This window comes from Meriones unguiculatus, chromosome 4 (assembly GCF_030254825.1).
Source record: "Meriones unguiculatus strain TT.TT164.6M chromosome 4, Bangor_MerUng_6.1, whole genome shotgun sequence".
Lineage (NCBI taxonomy): Eukaryota > Metazoa > Chordata > Mammalia > Rodentia > Muridae > Meriones > Meriones unguiculatus.
Window position 1 is genome coordinate 68793573 of NC_083352.1, and position 13476 is coordinate 68807048.

The 13476-nt window shown below is 43.2% G+C and overlaps 1 protein-coding gene across 2 annotated transcripts in view; it reads right to left on the reverse strand.

Moving 5' to 3' along the window:
• Gng2 (G protein subunit gamma 2) overlaps window positions 1-6420 on the reverse strand; it is a 104471-nt gene extending 98051 nt beyond the window's left edge. Inside the window, exon 1 of one of the 2 annotated variants that reach the window (XM_060382043.1) lies at window positions 6198-6420. The gene's annotated coding sequence lies outside the window, so the exon portion shown is untranslated. The remainder of the gene's footprint in view (window positions 1-6197) is intronic. The other variant, XM_060382042.1, reaches the window with a different exon arrangement.
• Window positions 6421-13476: the final 7056 nt, after the last annotated feature.

Below are 13476 nucleotides of genomic sequence, written 5' to 3' on the forward strand. Positions count from 1 at the left end.
AATGGGTGGGCGCTTTACTCCGTGTGGCTTGAATGGCTCCTCTGTAAGGGTTTTTGCTGCTTCACCCAAACACAAGAGCAGAAATCATTGCTTGCTCTTCTTTATTCATCTAAGATGTGAGTATCATGTATCTAAGGTTATTTTTAAAAATAAGGATAGTGTTTACTTCAGACATCAAGCCCTCTTGAGTTGATTGCAGCACAGAAAAAAAAATCTATAATTAAATGGGGAAGTCTTTCTGACTGATCAAATCAATTTGACCTAAATAAAATCTAACCCAGGCCAAGTACTCAACACAGTAGTCAAGCATTCTGTCTAGGTTAACTGAAAAGCTGTTTCCAGTAGGAGAGAGTCTGTAGGTCACCTTGCTTAAGTGGGAGGAAGGGTGCAGAGCTTCTGGGACTTCACCTCATCCCTACTTCAGAAAGGTGCTTGTATTTTCTGCTTGGAAACACTGTACAGCCTAGAGCTCCACATGCCTGCCTCCTTAGTGTCACAGGCCCACCCTCAATGTCACCTCTTCAGAAGCCTTCTGGACTTACCAAAAACAAAACAACCAAACAAGCAAAAAAAAAAAAAATTCAAAACCACTAAATCCCCATCACCACCTCCATCATACATACAACTGATACAACTGCCACACATTTCATCAAACACAGCACACGGTTGTAGCTGAGATTTTCTTGTGTTGTGATTTGTCTCTGCCCTTGGTTTCCAATTTTGGACAACTCCCACTTCACAGTGGGGTGAAGCTGGGACACAGCTTTTTTTTTCTTCAAAGTACCCCTTGTAATTCCCAATGTGCAACCAAATCTATAAGCCTCTGGTTTATGTGTATATTGTGTCGCTCTCAAAACTAGAGTTTACATTCCCAGAAAAGCAAGAACCAGCTTGTTTTGTCCCCTGGCATCTCAAAGGCCAAGTGGCACAGCTAGACATTCATTTCAGACTTGTGGACAGAACTGAAATTATTTCTGTATCTGACAATTTCCCCCAGTGGTCTGTGAGTGCCCAGAGAACAAGTGCTATGTCTAGCTCACACTGCATCAAAAATATGAGTCACGCAAGAAAGTTCATTAGGTAACTGGATGACTAAATGATAAAAAAAAAATGCACTGTATGCTATGAGGGAGACAGAGACAAAACCAAATGTAACTGCTATCCTCAAAGTGCTTACTGCACTGTTAAAAAGGGGAGTATGTGTGAAAAATTAATATACACACCAGAATGAGCTAAATGTTGTGATGTAAGAACAGATAATCATGGAAGTAAAAATACTGTTGTTTAATTGGGAAGTAGGAGAAGAAAACAGTGACTGCTTCAGAGAAGACATAACCCTGAACTGAGCCTGTGGAACAGTTGGAATCTAGCTCCTTGCAGAAGCATGGCTGTAAGATGAAATACAGAAGGGAAGTAGGGAAGATAATCTAGAGGAAGAAAAAACCAGTCCCACTAGAGACCAAGAGGCCCTGAACCAAGAGAATGTTATCATCCTAGAGACGAGTAGGCAGTATCAGGGTCTACCTCCAATCCCAATTGCAAGAGCTTTTCAGCTTACAGCCACTCAGTTTGCTTAGTGAAGACAATGCTGAGACTGAGTTTTTATATGTCAAAATTGAAAAAAAAAAAAAAGAGAGTATTAATCATCAGTAGCCAGAGCATCAGGGGAGGAATGGATTTGAGGTGTAAAAAGATGGTTGTGAGCACAGTTTCAGACAGAATATGAGCAGATGATATACTCTCCTCTGAAGGAAAGGCAAAAAAAAAAAAAAAAAAAAAAAAAGAAGACAAACACAGAATAAATGACTCTGGTCTGGCTATTTGTACTCCTATCCTCATTTACATGTAACTATGTAAACACCCCCCCATAGTTGCACTGGGGTTAGAGAAGGCAGGGCCTTTGTAAGGATAATCAGGTCATGCATGGGACTGATGCCCTTGTAGAGAAGGCCTTCAGGAACTTAAGGCCACAAGAAGATATCTCTGGTGAAAAATAGTTCTTCACCAAACACCTAATCTGCTGGTCCCATGATCTCTAGGCTCAGGAGATGGGAGAAATGAATTTCTGTTGTTTATAAATTGCTTGGTCTGTGGTCGTTTGTTACTGCAGTCAGAACAGACTAAGACAAATGAAGATAAACAGAAAATCTGAAGTAATAAGAACTGAGGATGCCTACAACACATGTTAGAAAAAGAGAGGGGAAGGAACAAAGTGAGTAGGGTTGGGAGCTGTACAGATTTCACTGTGATGCATGAGAGAGAGTGAAAGTGAAATGAAAGAAAGAGAGAAAAAAAGAGAGAAAGAGAGTGAAGATGGGGGCTGGGATATGGGAGGATCTTTCAAGAAACAACTACCTGCTAACAGGTGGTAAATACCAAGAAGAAGCAAGCAACCTACTTTCCAGGCTCTCTCTTCTGCCTCAGAGACTAGACACATGGGAGCTGATGGGAAGAATGAATGCCTGAGGCCAACTAGGCCAATGAAGCAGTTAAGACTCTGACTAGTCTTCCTGTCTTCCCACTAAGCGCTATTACTTGCCCAGGGATAAAAGGCCCCGTCTGCCTTATTTCAAACCTCTGCAGTAAAACTACCTCAAAGAAGCACGCAATCGCTCAGAGATAACTGAGCACCCTCTGCTGCTGATTGTATTGTGCTGCGGTTGTGCTCAGTGTTTACCTGTGTACACGTTCTGTGGGAAGGTATGAATGTATGCCAGAAGGGAACCCCAGGTCTAGTTCCTCAGGAGCCATCACCCTGGCTTTTGAGATAGTCTGTCACACCCATGTCAGTCAGCTCACAATTTCCAGTAACTCCGATTCCAGGAGATCTGACAACTTCTGGCCTCTGTGAGCACCTGTGCTCAGATTCACACACACGTGCACACACACATATAATTTACAAGGTAAAAAAAAAAAAAACTGATTTTTTTTTTAAATAGAAGAAGAATTACATTCAAAATTATAAAGTGTTTGAATAGACATTTCTTCACAGAAGATATACCAGTGGCCAAAAGGCAAATGAAAAATGAAAACCACTGGGAAAATGTCAATCACATGAGATCTGCTCTTGCAAGATGGGGATGGGAGGTAAGAGGCTCTGTGACCATAGACACAGGAAAATGCAAATCCAATCACAAAGAGACTCCACTTCGCCCTAGGGTAGCAATTACCAAAACAATAAATGAAAAGAACTGACCATAGGTGTTGGTGAAGAGGTGGGTGAGCTAAAGCCCCTGTTCCCCACTGGTGGAATGTGAAACTGTGTAACTGCTATAGAAAACAATATGGAAGCTCCTCAGAAACTGAACACAGGAACCAGGGACTCTACACACCTACGTGCATGGCAACATTGTTTGTGATACCAAAAAACTGGTCCGAGTATTCATCAAAGGATGGATGGCCAAACAATAGGTGATAGATGAATGTTATTCAACTTAAAAAGGTCGGAGACTCTCGCATGTGCTACAACACAGATGAACCTTAGAGATAATACAGAAGATGAATTAAGTTCATCATGAAACATTTTGTGATTCCACAGGGGGCGGATGGTGGCAAAATAACATAACAATGTGACTATACTTAATGCTACGGAACTGCATGTTTAGAGGTTATTAAAATGAAACATTTTGTGTTGTGAATATTCTTTTACAATAAAGTAATCGCCATTCTCAGAGGCAGGGGCAGAGGCCAAGTCTAAGCTAACTTTTCCTGATGCCATGACAGAAGGACAAAGTGACACTTGACCATCTTTTTGTACCCGGCACTCACTTATCCATACACAGAAGAAAAGGCTAACCCACATGAAACCCTGACTATGTGCTGTTATCCCTTTTTCACCAGGAAGAAACTAAGGTTCACAAGTGAATGTACTGAGTCAAGTAGAATGAGGCAATGGCAGGAGTCAAAGGCAGACCGTTCTGCTTCCAAAGCCTGTGTTCCTGGTGCTCTCCAGCATTCCTTTCTTTTCCTCACACTGATCTTTTGTGAACAGGTTTTCTACTTTTAGACTTAAAAGTTGGTGAAGCAGACTAAAAAAGTTATTCCGCTAAACACATCACTACATACCCATTACACGAAGCTCAGCACTGGCCATAAAGTAATAAGTCATGTTTCCATTTAGTCATTGACCATATGTCAGGAAACACACATACACATAATTAAAATTTCAGTGTTTGTTGACTCCCTCTACAGCCACCAATACCCTGAGCAAGAGAATGCCTGCTAGTGATCTCTATGGCCAAAATGGTGGGAACAGTCTCATTCTGCATCGTAGAAGCACACCCAGCCATTTCTTGCTTAAGAAAGAATTCTGCCCTCATCCTTACTGATCTGCAGTCTCTCACTCACGTTCTGCCTCAAGCTGAAATTTAAGAACTAAGGAAGTGTTTTGTGCTGTGCAGAAGAAAATAGGCATCTCTCCGTTGCTTTCAGAAAGATAGCAGAGGGGGGATGGGGGAAGGTGGTCTTGACTCTACTATGCCTACTGGCTAAGGTTTCATCATCTCAGTCTCCTGTGAGACACATGGGAGGAGTAACACATGTTTTCAAGACATCCCCAAACAAAGCAGGGTGTTGGCATCATCTGAGAAACTCGGGCTGTAGACAGATCCAGTAGCCAGGAGGCCCGGCTTCTCTATCATTCAGAGACACATAGCCTGATCGCCAGGTTCCAGATCTAGCTAGGTCTTCATCCAGAAGAACGGGGCAACATGCTTTGCTTTAGGATGCAATGGGGATTGTGGACTCCTGACACGACTTGCTTTGATTAAATTCAAGAAATCCTTCCCAAAAGCCCCATGGTTCCAGCAACTCCTACACATACCCAGGAAAATAGAAATTTATTTCTTCTGAGACACGAAAGCTTCCTGTCTCAAAAAATGCACTGCTAACTCCACAAATTCTGAGAAGCCAAATTAAATTTCAGAAAAATGACAAAACAAAACAGAATCCCAAGCACATGGCTTCTTCAACTGATAATGGTTTTATCACAAAAATACATACCTTCTCAATTGGTATATTTGGTTGTTTAAAAAAAAAAACTTGTATTTTACTAATTCATGAGTATTCAAACATGCCGCTGTACTGTTTACATTCCACCGCCCGAGGTTCTTTCTTTGCTTTGAAAATTTATCTCCTTTCATTATACAAAAAAGTAAAAATCATTGTAATCAATGCTCTCTTATGCTTAACCACACTTTGTGTTGAAGATGTTTTTTAAATCATGCCACAGTTTAACTGTTTGTCTTACATGTTCTGCCAAAGAAAACTCATAATCTCAGTTCAAGCCCGTTAGATCTCTTTATTGCACTTTTACATATATCATTCATAACCGCGAACGAGTTTCCGTCCCAGGCTCACTATCAGCACTCGCTGCTTAGGAAATATTACAGAATAAAAACTGTATTCTGATTCTATTACTTCAGCGTACAGCATACACAGACAAGGAAACAAACCAGATCACTTTGATGTTATCTCTCTAACTGGAATTAACAATCGCTTTGATCTAGAGAGGAATAAAATGCAAACAGGCATAAAACCCATTCACACACCGGGGGCCGATTTTCGGCAAGTTAAGGTCCCTCATCCGGCCACGGTCCTTTAAATGAGGGTGCAACTTTAGGGTAAGACAAAGAGCTCCGAGGTTACCCTGCAAGCAGCTGCACCGAGCAAAGAGGAAGCACCGGTTCCTCAGCGGTAACCCAGCCTCTCCCTCGCAAAATCCGAGCCTTTGTTGGTAAAAACCTATGTACAAAAGGACCCAACCTCCTCACAGCCAAACCACAGCCATAATGTTGCAGAGACGGCCAAGCAAAATACATACACAAATGAAAGTACTAACATTTTTCACTCCTTACACCCCAAAACAAGGGTCTGCCACGCTCGGAAGCCCAGGCTGCAGCTTCACAGCCCAGCTGACTGCAACTCAGCCCTGCCTGGCTGCCGGCCCAGCTAAGCAAACCACTTCTTACACTAAGCTTGTCCCAAACACTGAGGGTGGTTCCCCACGCCCCAAACAAAATGTGTCACAAGTCTGACCAGCATTCCTGGGAAAAATAAAAATAAAAATCCCATCTTAATCACTTCCCTCAAGCCCGAAGCAACGTTCCTTGCTTTCCTAAGATATTCGCCCTAAAATCCACAGGCACTGTCATTCTATCTGGATGCAAAAGGAGCGATAAGGAAAAGGTGTCCTTTACCTTGCTTGGCTCCGGAGGCTTGGTTAGAGGGCAGCTTCCCCTGGCGGAGCAGATCGCTGGTGAGCTCGGCCCGCCCAGCCCAGCCCAGCCTAGCCCAGCCCAGAACAGCCCAGCCCAGCCCAGTGCAGCCCAACCCAGCCGTAGTAGGAGTTGCCCCACCAACTGGCGTAGAGTGTCTGTGCGTGTAGCAGCCCCTGCAGCCCAGGCGTGAGTCCCCACCCAGCTTTGTCTCCAATCATCATTTCTACAGGAAGCAGCGCATCTCCCACTTCCTCCTCTCTTACCAAGCCAGCTTTCTTGTTTGCCTCTCACTCTGCTTCAGGGCTTCCTCTAGGTGGCTTTGCTTGCTGCTGATGGTAGTTTGGCTCAACTCCCCTGAACCCCTTTGTTCCAACGCCCCTCCACCCCCTCCTGCACTGTGTCTCCTGCCATTTCTCATTTCCCAGTCCTCATCTCCCAACAGTGTCCACACTCTGCCTCAGTGGATCTCCTTCCCAACACCTAAACTGCTTTCTCATTCTGAACTGCGGCCACTGGTTTTATTGGGCCAGCGGCCCCCACTAGACCCTGGTCCTGAGATCCCGGGCCAACCTCCACAGCTCCTTCTGATTTATGGACTATCTGCATTCCCAGGCAGCTTACAATTTTTTGCTGCTGAGTTTTTCCTTTGTGGCCAACCTTCCCGGAGCTTTATTTCCCCAAGGTCTCCCTACCACTGAGATTTTATTTAACCCATATGCTTAGAAAATAATGGCCCCACAGGACTTCTTCTGGGACATGGGAGCTAAGCCAAGTGCTGCAATGCTGAGATAGGCCTAACAGTGAAAACAGGCTAAGAAGAGTGTGAATGAAAGGAGTGGGGTGGTCCTGAATGGCCTAGATTTCCAGCCCAGAAATAGATCCCTCCTCCACCACCCACGAATAGATTGGTAAGGCTAGGGAGCCCATGGATTCAGAAGATAGGATGGTGTCATGGATAAAGGTAGACCTTACTGGCAGCCTGTTCACCAGAGTTAGAACCTGAGCTGTCAGGCCTGCCTGTGAACTTAGACAAATTACTTAATTTCTATGTACCTCAGTTTCCCCACTTGCAAAATAGAAATGATTATACCACATTTAAACACAGTGAAAATCTGAGAACTAAACAAGACCAGACATGTGGTGCTTCTAATAGTTACTAGAACAGAGAATATATTCGGCACATACTAGCAGATATTATTTACAAGAGGTTGAAACTCCAAGGTGACAAGTGGCTTAGGCAGTTACTAGCCAAACTGAGACCAGGTTTTATACCCCTGGCTTCCCCCACAGTCATGCTCACAGTTGAGCCCTGCTGCTCAGGGTAGCAATTTAAGCCAAGGCTTGACTTATTCTCTCTCTGGATTAAGTAACACTCTGGGGGAAGCTGCAGTTTGAATACCAGCAGGGAGGTGGGGTGGGAGGGACGGAGGGAGGTGGGAAAGTGAGTCCTTGTGAAGGGAGGTGATGTGTGGTAGACTACTGTAGTCTCAGTACTCAGTAGCTGAGACAAGAGAATAGCGTTGAGCTCAAGGCTCTCTGGGTTACATGGTGAGACCCTGTCTCAAATGTAAATAAATCCTCCTCAGAAGTCAGGCCTAGAAAGCTAACCTTCTTAAGCATTAGAAATAATCTCCAACTGTATTTTTAAGGTCATGTTCTACCTTCATTCACGAGCAAGGAAACTGCCAGGAACATTAAAAATCTCAAATTGATGCAGACTCATCAAGTATGCCTTCCTGACTCACCTTGGGGACCACAGCATGTCATCCGGCAGGCACAGAATTCAGTCTCAGTGAAATGTTCTAAGACAATTCCAGGTGTTACACCCAGTTCGCGAGCCCCCAAAGGATCTACAGGAATCAACTCCGTTGCAAAACACATGAGGGTCTTTTTATTGTAAATTACAAGTTGCAGCTTGGGCCCACAACACCCACCACCGAAGCGGTGGTAGCTGAGCGCGCCGCCCCAGGTTAGTGGGGTGATTTATAGATTCTCGTCCCTCCCAGCATGCCCAAGGCAGGGGTAATTCCTGCCTGGCAAGCATCTATTGGTCAAAATGCTACATTTTGAATCGATTGGCTATAGGAAGTTTCCCAGACCATTAATGACCAGGTGTCCCTCCCTAGGGGGATGGTCCAGTTTCCTAGCAACTCTATCTCTAGTGGGTGAGGAAAGAATGCAGTAAGGGGGTCCTTCCCCTCAGGGCATTACTAGACTTCTCCACCCACATAGTTCAGGCCTTAATTAATAATAGCTGCTAATTTTTAATCTTTTTGGTCTCTCACAGGTTCCCTTTTTGTTTTGCTTTCAAGTTCCATGAAGTTTCTTAGAAATCTTTTTTTGTTGTAAGGGACCCTGATGTTAACTTGCTAACATCTGAAAACTACAAAGCAAAGTTTTTTCTATTTGTTGTCATTTGTTTGTTTGTTTTTCAAATTAAAACTGAGGAACCAACTCTAAAGTAGCAACAAATAGAAGTGTTGTGCTAGAAGAGGACCTGGCTGAGCTCCAGTGTAACATGGGTTACCACCAATCCAGGATGCCTGATGCCAAAGGTTACAGAAATTTCTAATATAAATTATATACATGCATAACATACATCACTCACATATATTTAATACACACACATAAATAGATATGTATATATGTGATGCTAAGCCTAAGGGAGGGGGGACATATGTTTAAAGTTTGGAGAAATTATAAAAACAAGACTTTGGTCATTTTTAGAGCAGTTAAATCTAACATTAGCTATGGATTCAAATAGATCTTTACTTTTAATCTTCTGTCTCTCTCTCTCTCTCTGTCTCTCTCTCTCTCTCTCTCACTCTGTCTCTCCAAGAGAAAGAGGTTGGTACTTCTATTTAAGCTTTTATAAGAAAATCTCTTTTGAACAATATATCACTAGGAATTTGTCCTGCTGCCTTCTAATCCATCCTTTCATCTCTGGTCATAAAACTCACAAGTAGGTTGACCTACCCTGCTCCAGGAGAAGCCAACCAAATTCCTCAAAATAAAAAACTAAATTTAAATTTTTTCTCCTTCCTGTCATTGGCCTCATTGCTTCCAGTTCTAGCAGCTTCTTCATTTTTTTTTTTTTTGGTCTTTTTTCAGGAGACAAAAGTCAAGTGTAGCTTGGCCAGACGAAGAGATTAAACCAGGTGAGAGCTGAACCGAAGCATAGAAAGCCCTGACCTCAAGTCTACAAAGTATCTATTTCATTTTACCTTAGGTGAAATGTTTATGCCATCATCTCTTAGATACAAGCTGCCTTTCATACATTTGATCAATGCAGAGATAAAAATCTGAAACCCTCTCTAACATTCACTACTCTTCTTGTTTGCAGAAATTAATACCTTGTGATGTTTCTTGTATTTCTCTGATACTGGGAGCTGATGAGGACACAAAGGACATCATTTTAGCCTGTACTTAGTCTTTCCTGTACTTCTGAGCATTCTGGCTAGAAAATTCTTTGGGATTTCTAAGCATTACTTTAATCTGAAGCCTATCCTTCTCTCTACAGTCTCCTTTTCTTTTTTTTTTTTTAAATGAGGCACATCAACCAATCATACCCACAGTATTAGGATGACCTCAGACCTCTTTTTCTTTTTTCAAAATAAATCAGTCTTTGATTGCTACCTCTAAATTACCTCTTTACTCAAGATGTTCCTCTCTCTTCCCCCGCCACCACCTTCTGTCCTCACTGCTTGGGTTTCCCTGTATGACTGCAATGATCCCTACTGCGCATTCTACCTGCAGCCACTCTTCTAAGTCATCCTCACCAAAATGACCGTTCAAAAATGAAAAGTTGACCATTTCGTGTAAAGAGATTTTAATCCAGCAACATTGCCACTCTAATCACATCCAAAGACCTTTTAGGTCTGTGTGATCTGGCTGGAATGCAGACACACCTTTAGTACACAGCTTTAATCCCAAACAATTAAGGTAAAGTTAGCTTGTAGGAGGAAGAAGCATCCATGTCCAAAAGTGATATCTAACTGAAAGGCAGAAAAAAAGAGAGAGAAGTCAGTTTTACTGGGAGAGTTTTACAGAGACAGATTGAAGAGAGAATAAGCTAGACACAGATGAAGACAGAACAAGCCAGAGAATGAGAATGAGCCAGAAGATTAGAACACTTTGCTAGAGTTACTTTGAGGACAAGAAGAGCAATTCAGTCAGAAACTGAGAGAAGCCAGTTTGAATCAATTAGCTAGGAGAAGCGTTTGAATCAGAACAGAGGAGTTGAATCAGCCAGTCCAAAGTTCAGAAAGAGGTAAAAAGGGTGAGATTATTCAGCAATAAATCTCAGACACTGAAAACAGTCTAGGTCTAGATTAGGTTGAACGGAGGTTAGAAGCTTACAGGACTAGTCCTAGGTTTGCAGACTGAGACAAGCCTACAAGATGACAATTACATTAGGCAAATAAAAGATACTTTAACAATTTCACTGCCCTGTTTTCATTCCTCTCTCCCTTTCAGCCCTCCCCATGGCATAAGATATACAGGCCTAAACCCCTTTGCACAGCACACTACAGCCCTATTGCCCTATTGCCTCTTTCGATCTCATGTAGACATTGAGTAATAGAGCCTGCTTCCCACCCCCACCCACCACCTCTGTACCTTGGCACCTACTATTCCCATCTCTAGACACATCCTTATCCTTCTGGAAACCCTTTCTCACAAGCCTTCTGTGATGGTTCATTTTCATCATCAGCCCGGCTAGATTTAAAAGGAGATATCTCAGGATGTATCTGTGAAGGTGTTTCCAGAGGTGCTTATCCAGGGGATAGGGGGGAAGCCAGAATGTGGGGGGCCCCATTCCATGGAATGGGAGTTCAGACTGAATTAAAAGGGAAAAGGAGGAAAGTAGGCTGAGATCTGGCTCTCACACCCTCCTGCTTCCCATGACCAGATGCTTCATGCTTCCTCCACCATGCTGTCTCATCCACTATGGACGGCAGCCTCTAAGTGTGAACCACAAGAGACCCTTCCTTCCTTAGGTTACCTTTGTCTGGTATTTTGTCACAGAAGTGAGAAAAAGGAAAAACAAAACAAACAAACAAACAAAAAACCCTCCCCTAGTCATGTCAGCTGAGCAGGTTCTCTGCTCTGCCGGGCATTCTGCCTTGCTCACAGTCTTTCAACCCAGTGGTTTTAATACTGATCTGCTCAGTGTCTGTCTCATCCCTCCAGTTCAGACTTCTCTGTGTTTCCTTGACTAACGGAGCAGGTATTTCAGAGATGTTTGTATACAGAGAAGCAACACTTGCAGCAGAAATTCTCAGGCTTTTGTGTTTCTTTGGGAACCTTGGAAGGAGACTGGGGAAAGTCTTAGCCAGACTGTAAAGAAACAATTCCACCCTCTCCTCTCCCTCTCTCCCCTGAAAACTGCAGAAAACCATGCTATATACACACCAAATTCTGAATATTTGTTATATAGGCAGCTGTAAAGAAGTCTGGGGCGATTTCTTATTCCATAGTCTGGCAACAAAAAGTAACTTAAAAATTCAACAAGATGGAAAACAGAGCATTCCTTACTCTAATCTCTGGAGGAACTTTACAAAAGGCCAATTACAACTCAATAACACTTCTCACATCCCTTCTGGACACTCCAGAGTCTTCACCATTTCTCACCTGTCCCCAAGTCTCTCATATGCCAAATCCCCAAACTATTTCTCTCATCTCTTTACCATGCTTCACCACCATCACACCAGCATAACCACCACCACCACCATTGCCGCCACACCACCTTAACTACCACCACCACCCTGCCACGCCCTGTTAGTTCTATGCTATTTCAGTTGACTTGCCTTCTCTGGCTAAGCCCTCCTTAATTCTCTTTCCATGTCTTAGTTCTCTCCTGAACTCTTTCTCTCTGTCTCTGCCTCACTCTGCCCCATAGAGAGTAATCATAACCCACGATAACAAAGCTACACCTTGCAGGCATGTATGGGTGGTGAGGAAAGAGGAGTGAAATGGGAAGAAGTAAGTTCTTGTACTAATCGCTCTTGTTCTTTCACATGCATAGATGATATTTAACGACTCACTGAATTGCTGTGCTGTAGCAATGGAGAACAAAAATATGTAAATTCTTGAGCTGTTATTTTATCATAGAAGGAGCAGAACACCAGGCATTTGGGAGGGGAGTGAAGGGAGTAGAAGCCTCAATAAAGTTCTTCAAAAGCATTCACTATGCCCTTTGCAGATCTGTCTACTGTGGGCTCATTCTCTCCCATGGCCATCATCCCCAGATGCTAGGCACTGAGAATCAGAATCATCTTGGCTTAAAGAGAGTCAGATGTAGCAGGAAGAACTAACCTTTCTTGAGAAATAGTAGCTAGCTGGTCTCCACTGCTGGACATGTCAGCCTCTGTCTCACTGTCCAGCACAAGAACTAGCAAGACAAAGCATGTGAAGAGTGAGAACTATCTCTTTCTTCTAGGGAGATGTTAGGACTCTTCCAGGGATAACCAGAGGGCTGTATTGGTTACTTTTATGTCACTAGGACCACATACCTGACAGAGGCAGTTTAGGAGATGAGAGATTTCTTTCTTCTTATGGTCAGGAAGTATAGTCCATTGCAATGGGAAGAACATGGTGGCTGAAGTGGCTGGGTGCATGGAAGCAGGAGCTTGCTGGGCAGCCTGCTCACATTTTAGTGGATCCTCATGATCCAACTACTTCCATAAAGTCTCATCAGCTGCGAACCAAGCTTTTAACACTTCAGACTTTAAGGAGACACTTGAGATATTGGTCATAATAAGTTTATCTTGACTAGCCAGTATCTCCATAGTGCCTAGTATATAGGAAGCACAGCACACATTCAATCTTTGTTAAGTGAATGAGTGAAGAACCCCAGAAATAGCAGAGGCTATTTACCATATTAAGTAAATTATGAAATTTAGTAGTGATGGGAGTCACACCTATGCTGATGAGGTGGCTCAGTGGGTAAAGCACTTGCCATGCAAGCCTGACTACCTGAGTTCACCTGGAAGAGAAGCAGCTCCCAAAAGTTGTCCTCTGATGCCCGCACAAGCACCATAAACCCCACATACACATATCACTATTAATAATAATGAAAAGTGCCAAGGCTCTTGGATACAGTGTGGAAGGTGGAGGCTTGCTGGTGAGGACCTCTCTGTTCCTCTGGTGAGCAGCAATGACTCTGTGGCTATGACATCAAGTCATGCCTTTTGATAACTAGACTCTCTCCTTCATCCAAAGGAAATGGCTTAATAAACTGAGGGACTGGCTTCTCCTA